The 8,164-nt window shown below is 43.6% G+C and overlaps 1 protein-coding gene across 2 annotated transcripts in view; it reads left to right on the top strand.

The window, feature by feature from the left end:
• AMOTL1 (angiomotin like 1) overlaps positions 1–8,164 on the top strand; it is a 108,587-nt gene that overhangs the window by 1,113 nt on the left and 99,310 nt on the right. The gene's annotated exons all lie outside the window — the stretch shown is intronic.

Here is an 8,164-nt window from a genome sequence, read left to right as displayed (position 1 = left end):
GGGCCCGCGCTGTGGCAGGGGCCGGACGTGCCCCGTGGGCAGCCGGGCTGGAGGACCGGGCGGCGGAACCGACGAGCGCTGGCTCGCACCCACCTCTAGGGCCTCCGCCGCGGCGACCTTTCCAAGTTTCCCTCTTTAGGAGCCCAGGCTGAGAATCCGGCTGCCTGCCCGCAGCTCCCGCGCCTCGCCACGCCCTACTCTCTAGTATCTTGATTGGTGGCTGTAAAGACTTTCCCTTTCCATTTTTGTTCGAAGGGTGTTTGCTTCTTTGGCTTCGGCGTCGGTTTCCTGTCCCCAAGTGGCACATGGCTTTGGAAAATGCCCGGCTAGTGTGTGGATCACCTGAACTGGGGCTTCAGTAGACGTGGCCCTGATGATGGGCCTCGGAGCCTTTGAGGTTGGGACCGAACATTTTCCGCCCTCGGTCCCCCTCACTTCTTTTGCCCTGTCCTGATACAGTGCGGACATGGTTGCCCGTTTTCTTCTTCCGAGGCATGTTAGGAGAATCGAGTTTTTGTACTGCTTGTAAAGTCCTTGGTGGTGCTGGAGATAGTGGGTCACTAGAGCCATTTATGATCCCGGAAGATGCTTTGGACTATCCCAAACAATAACGTTACTTGCTATAAGCAAATACAACCAGAATAGAGGGATTATTAATAGCTAGTATTCCAAAAAGTTTCCTTCCTTTTCAGGAAGTGAAAAGTCTGGGCTTGAAATGTTGAATAGTCATTTCTCTCTCTCTGCTTCCAAAACTGGCCAGTGTGTCGCTGCCAAACTAAGATTTCCCCTGGCTGCCCACCACTCTGGCTGCCCACCACTCCTGGACCCGGCAGCTCTCCGTGGACGTCCGACCCAAGTTAAGCACTGGTGTCTCTCTAGATTGCAAGTTCTTGAAGCATCTAGACCAGTGTGACATTTATCTCCCAGGACGCTGCTCTGATCATCATAGTGCATCTATTATAATGCTTTTTATGGAAGCAACGTGAGCCCAATACTTAATACACTTTGAACTGTTCTACAGAGGAGCAAAGGGTTGGAAACCACTGATTTGACCAGAATTAAAAGGAGTAGCGCATAGAGTAGAAGGCTTTAGAGCTGCCTGCCTCTACTCTCCCTGGTGGGGCGGGGAGTGGGGGGGGGATGTTTAGTTTCTGGATGGGTATACTTTGCTTTTGTGAGATACATTTTTCAAGATAAATCAGGAAACCCTTGTGAACTCTGCAAGTGGATAGGAGGAGAGAAGGTGCTCTTAACTCCACTCCCCACTCCCTTCTTTTTATTAGTATTTTTAGTTTTTTAAAAAATGTTTATTTATTTAGCTGCACCGGGTGTTTGTTGCAGGATCCCTGCATTGGGAGCACAGAGTCTTAACCACTGGACCACCAGGGAAGTCCCCTCTCCCTTCTTTTTAAAATGCACACAAGTCTTGGTCTTTTGGTTCTGTGTGATGGTGGGGGGTGAAGAATACTAATGTACTGAAGGGCATGTGGAGATCAAAGCACTTAAAAATACAAGCTAATGGAGGACTTTTGGTTTAAATGAGATTTTAAAGTGCTGTTAAGAAAAGCACAGGAATGCAGAAATGTGAGTGATTTTCTGGGAAGGCACTCTGCTGATTAGACTTGAGAGTGTCTGCCCTTGGCCAGTTCGTCTGGAGGCTTCTGTGGCTAGAGCTCTGCTTTTTTTTTTTTTTTTTGATGTCTACCCCTGTGGAGAAGTGTGGACCCAGGGCCTGGGGGAAAGATGGCCGACCTAATTGAAATTAGATGGCAGTCTGGCTGGTGAGAGTTCTGTTGAAAAGTACAGCCCCTAGGTACCAGTGCTTCATAGCAATTTGTGAAAGTGCTTTGAAAATGATAAAGCACTGTATAACATAAAGCTTTTTAAAGAAAAAAATAATGAACGACTTAGAAAACAAGGGAATTGCTAGTGAAAATCGTAAAAATCTGATTTTCCAGGCCAATACATTAAAAAGGAAGTGACTTTGTAAGACCCATTAGTAGTCCTGATAAGCAAAATTCTCCCAAAGTAACATCCCCACTCCTTCCAAGTAGCTATCTGCATTTTAAATGCATATGGAAGCTTAGATCAGGAAATTCTCTAGTGTTCTGAATAATTTTTCTCCTCCTATTCTTTCATTAATTTTGGTAGGTTCTTATGTCCCAGAATTCACTAGGCAATAGAATACTTGAAAAGCGAGGGGTAACTTGGAGGTCAAGTAAGAGGACATATTTAATTATAAGGTTTGTTGGAAATAGTCTGAGGTTGTTGAGGTTTTTATTTGTTTGCTTAGCGATTAAAAAAATTTTTTTTATTTTGTTGGTTTGTTTTGTCTTGGAGGGAAGGCAACATTTAAATCTTGGCCATTGTGGGTAGATCCGTACACTACATTTTCTGGAACGGAGGCACGCCTGGGCTTGTGTGTTGGCACCACTCTGAGTTCTTCTCTAACTTGTGAGGCCCTTGGCCTCCATCCTTGCGAAATCTTAGGGTATATTCATTCCAGGCTCTTAGGACCAGACTCCTGGACTCCCAAAGTGTCTCACACATCAGGCATTTTTTCTCCCTTTATTGGTGGGGCTGGGGGAGTAGCTCTAACGTGTTAGGAAATGTATCCCTGTTAAGCCTCTGGAGAATTGGGTTTAACTTAAAAAAAAATAATAAAGTCACATGGTCCTACTGTGTGTGTTTAAATCTGTATTTGGGACTTCACTGGCCAATAGTGCAGCTATGTACCCCTCTTTTCTTGTTTGTTTTGTTTTTAAGTAAAATGCCTGTAGCTCACTTGTTTGTTTGTTTAACTTTTAGTTTTGAAATGATTATAAGTTTACGGGAAGTTGCAAAAATAGTAGAGAGGTCCCTTGTACTCTTCACCCAGTTTCCCCCATTGGTAACGTCTCACATAACCAGAGTACAACAGTAGAACCAGAAAATGGACCTTGGTACGATCCGGACCATATTCAGATTTCACTAGTTTTACATGCAAACACTTGGGTTTGTGTGTGTTATCCTCCTGTGCAATTTTTTTTCACATGTGTAGCTTCCTGTAGCTACCACCACAATCAAGATGCAGAGTTATTCTATCACCTCAAAGCTCTGCTTTGTGCCACCTCTTTATGGTCACCCTCCCCTTCCCCCTATTCCATCTCTAAACTGTGGTAACCACTCTGTTCTCCTGTATAATTTTGAGAATATTACATACATAAAATTATGCAGTATGTGATCTTTATGAGATTAGCTTTTTCACTCAGCGTAATACCCTTGAGATCCACCCAAACTATTGCTTTATCACTAGTTTGTTCCTTTGTATTGCTGAGTAGTATTCCCTGGTGTGGATATACCACAGTTTGCTTAAGCATTTACCCACCGAAAGACACCTGGTTGTTTTCAGTTTTTTGGCTCTTACAGTTAAAGATGCTATGAACGTTCATGTACAGGTTTTGGTGAGGACAAAGTTTTTGTTTCTCTGGAACAAATGCCTAGGATTGGGATTGCTGGGTTTTGTATGGTAGGTGTATGTTTAGTTTTTTAAGAAATTGTCCAACTTTTCCAGTGTCTACCATTTTACATTCCCACCAGCAATCTGTGAGAGATGCAGTTTCTCTGCATCCTCACCAGCTTTTGTTTATTATTTTAGCTGTCCCAGTAAAGTTTTTAATCTCATCATGGTTTTAATTTGCATTCCCTAATGGCTAATGATGTTGGACGTCTTTTCATGTGCTTGTTTGCCATCTGTATATCCTCCGTGGTGAAGTGTCTGCTCCTGTCTTGCCGTGTTCTAACTGCATTATTATTATTATTATTTTTTGCCATTGAACTTTGAGAATTCTTTATATATTCCAGATATGAGTCCTTTGTCAGATATGTGGCTTGCGTATATATTTTTTTTCAGTATGTAGCCTGTCTTTTCATTTGCAGGAAAAAAATTTTTAATTTTGCTGATGTCCAATTTATAGATTTTTTTCCTTTTATGGACTGTGCTTTTGGTGTCACATCTAAGAACATTTTGCCTAGGTTAGTATTCCAAAGATTTTCTATTTTTTAAAAAAAAATTTCATAGTTTTACATTTTATATTCAAACTGTAGTTCACTTTTACCCTCTTAAGAACGTGTATGTCTTGCTATCCATCTTATAAACCATCTCTTAGGTGTTGATTATGTATTTACTGCTCCGGAAGCACACGGGTGAATCAGGCATAGTTCCCACTCTCCAGAGCTCGCTATTGGTGAGGTGGTATGTGGACATTCCCAGGTGTTAATATTATGATAGAAGAGAAGAGTGTGATGTATTTGGGAGCACAGAGAAGAGAAGCAGCAGGGAGGTCTCGCTTTGATCAGGTGGTCAGGGAGGGCTTCCCTGGGCATGTTGCCCGAGCACGGTGGGAAGAAAATGGGTTCTTGCCTTTGATCTAGTTTTTGGATATTTTACTGGCATGAATTCTTCAGTGTGGGTTACCCTGGATCTTGAGCACAGGCTGAAGGACTTTGGGTAAATTGAGTGGTTGAGGGCTTTTTTGAACAGCACATGGCATAATAGGTTAAAAAAAAAAAAAAAAAAAAAGAAAATGCAGTACTTAAAACTGAGTATGAGCAAGGTTGAATTGATTTAAAGTTAGAATATGTGTCAAAATGAAGAAGGCAGTAGTATTTTGGATTGTTTAGGGTCAGATGGACTTAGTTTGCTTCCTGGCCCTCCCACCTCCTTTCTGTGTGATCTCAGGGAGTGTGACCCGTGCAGCTTCATGGAGACAGTGGAGACAGTAATGGTTCTTACCTGGTAGAGTTGCATGCAGGTGAAATGAATTGATGCATATATAGCACTTAGCTCAGTGCTGGCACATTCAAAGCATTCAATAAATGCCTATTATTATCATTAATAGTAGTAGTAGTAGTAAAATAACAGAAAGACAAATGGTTTTATAACGTTATGTGTATTCTCATATATCTTTTTCTTTGAGAAACTGGAATCCCAGTTCTTACTCATAGAAACTTACCTTTTCACACTTGGGAAAACTGTGTTGTATACCAAATACTATTTATTTATTTATTTAAAATTTTATTTTATGTCCTTATAGTTAATTTACAATGTAGTGTTAATTTCTGCTGTACAGCAAAGTGATTCAGTTATACATATATATATATTCTTTTTCATATTCTTTTCCACTATGGTTTATTACAGGATATTGAATATAGTTCCCTGTGCTATACAGTAGGACCTTGTTGTTTACAAATATTATTTATTGATTGAGGTTAGAAGCTAGGATACTCTATTCACAATCTAGTGCTCCTTATAGAATATACCTTTTCCCTACCTCTAAACCAAGAGTTTCTGAGTAAAGAACAGTTTTCTCTCCGCCCTGACCACAGGAGGTGGTAGGAGGTGTGTGCTGTCCTGAGCTAGTTCAGAGTTTGGGGTCCTTATTACCCGAGGTACAGTAAGCCAGGGCTGATGTCACTGTGTCCCAGACTTCACTACTGGCAGCTCCCTTTCCTTTCCCTTGACGACCAAGTTGTTTATTTCCCAGAGGAAATGGACTGGGCCTTAGATGTACAGTTATAGAGCAGTGGTTCTTAAACGTGGGTGGACATTGGAATCGCCAAGAGGACTTATTTAAAACCAGACTGCCGGGCCCCAGCCCCAGACTTTCTGTTTCAGCAGGTGTTGGATGGGGCCTGAGAATTTGCATTTCTAACAAGTTTCCAGGTGATGTTGTCGCTGCTGGTTCGGGGACCACACTTTGAGAAGCACTATTTTAGAGCATAGGCCCCTATAATAAATTAGACCTTGACTGAGATACCTTAACTCTTTGGAACTGAGTCTGTTTATGTTTAATGGTTGAGATCGACATAGATTTGATTTCTGAGGTTCCTAGTTGATGTACATGACTGTATCCTTTCCACTAATCCCTCTTCCATGCCTTCCCCCTTCCCCACCCCTACTTTTCCTTCTCTCGGTTGTCTTTTGATCTCTCAGTCCTTGGAAGACATGCCAGGTTATGGTACATGGTGACCATATACCAGCCATATCGCCTTGGCTAATTCACTTAACTTCTGTAACATAAATGTGTTTACTAATGCTTATATCCTAAGGTTATGGTGAGGCTTACCTGAGATAATGCACGTTAAAGGGCCGTATAAGAGGTAAAGCATGGTGCAAAATTTGTTTTTTTATTATTTTGAGCGTCCTTGATTTCCCTTTGGAAGAGTGTCCTTGGATTTGGAGGTGGACTGCCTCTCCTCATGTTGAGTTCCACTGCTGCTGGGGGGACTCGGTAAAGATTGCTTCGAAATCTGCAGGGACATTGTGGAGAAGTTTCCTGCAGTGGACCGGCGGCTGGGCTAGGGTCTCTGAGGGCTTTCCAAGCTGCGATGTTTTGGAGGCTCATTGATGTGTAGTTGTAATGACCAGAGAAGAGCTCAGGGCTGGAAAAAAGCTTGAGCAGATGCTGCACTATTAAGAGAGTCCGCTTCCTCTCAGTGGAGAATTAGAATTCCATGATTTTTTCCTCGCAGCTTAATCTGGACCCCAGATTTTTTTTTTCTTTTTTCTTTTTTTTAAGTTCTAGATCTACACCTTCCATGTTAACCACTAGCCACATGTGGTCATCTAAATTAATGAAAATTAAATGAAACTAAACATTCAGGTCCTCAGTCATACTGGCCACGATTCAAGTGCCTAAGAGCCATGTCCATCATTATAGCAAGTTCCACTGGCCAGTGCTATTCTGGAGGGATGTTAGCCCTGTTTGTCTGAAGGCAGCATCATTGGGCTTCAAATCGTGGGACCGGGGCACGTTTCTGAGTGAAATGTACCACTCTTCCCTTGGAAGTCTGGTGTGACTGATGGGGAGAAAATACCATGGGGATACTGCCCTGTCAGCTTGAACCTCACTTTGCCACTTGGCAATTCGGAGGCTCATTTCGTTTGGAAGGTGGGTCAGCAAGGCATCTGGGCATGGAGCTTATCAAGTTAGCAGGCTGTTATCAAGGGGGGTGGTCTACTGTTTCTAGGGGATATTCGAGGCTTTGGTTCAGTTCGTGGGATTCTTCCAGGAATCTGGTCCTTGAGAGAAACAAATGGAAATGTTAGGCTGGATTTAGCCCTGAGACCCCCTTCTCCTGGGGAGGATCCCGAGGCGGCCTGGACTCCTCCGCCTTGGGTCGGCTGCCCTGTTGAACCAGCCTTTGTCCATGGGAGGCTGGGGGCTCACTCGTCTGGTTTGTGGCGCCAGTTTGGACTTGCTCGGATGCCATTCCACGCTGCGTCATCCTCACTGTTGCCTCCTTTGAAGATGTTCTGTAAACTGTCAAGTTCCTTTCCTTACTCGCCCATATCCAGTCCGTCACCAGGGCCTCGCAGTTGACCCCCAGGATGGTTCTTGCCTATGTCCCTGCCCTTCACGTGTCTCCATAACCCAACCAGCTGTACTCCTCATTACCTGGACTCTGTGGAAGCCCTGTGACAGGTGTCCCTCCTTTGCTGTCTTACACGTCTTCTGATGAACTCTGTCCTTCCTCCCTCCCTCCCTCCACCCCTCTCAGGGCAGGCAGATCAGGACAAGGGTGACAGATGTCATGTCTTTCAGGCTCACTCTGCATCCTCAGTGTGACGTGGGGCGCACACACCCCCTGTGGCCCTGTGCCCGGGAGGAAGGAGGCATCTCCCTTCCAGCTGCTGCTTCTCAGCTGTAAGGGCTGCTCCGGATGGTGTGGCCCAGGAACGGAACCCCTGAGAGCAGGCGTGAGGCAGGCCTTTCCCTTCCTTCCATGAGCTGTGCCCTGAAGGGCTCTGACCACCAAGTTTCTAGTGAGTGAGCCTTTCTATCTGGCAAGTCTGGGGAAAGGAGAGAATGTAAAATTCTCTAGTAAGGCCCTGTTTCCTGAGGGACGGGTCCCTAAAATCACTGCAATTAGGTTGCTCATCCTGGTGATGTGGGAAAAGGTTGAAAGATGTGAGGGCAGTTTGTTCACTCGTATGAACTCTGTAATTTATAATCAATCCTCATTTTAGGGCTGTTAGGTTTGTTTTCAGTATTGGATATTACAGGCAGTACTTTGTCTTTTACATACTTCTTTGCAAATGTACTAATATATATCTACTATAAATTCCTAGAATGATAACCATAGTATAAGTACATTTTGAATTTTAATAGATGTTGCCAAG

Source organism: Balaenoptera borealis (genome assembly GCF_965194805.1).
Source record: "Balaenoptera borealis genome assembly, chromosome: 11".
NCBI classification, from domain to species: Eukaryota; Metazoa; Chordata; class Mammalia; order Artiodactyla; family Balaenopteridae; genus Balaenoptera; species Balaenoptera borealis.
This window is presented reverse-complemented; position numbering and strand designations above follow the sequence as displayed.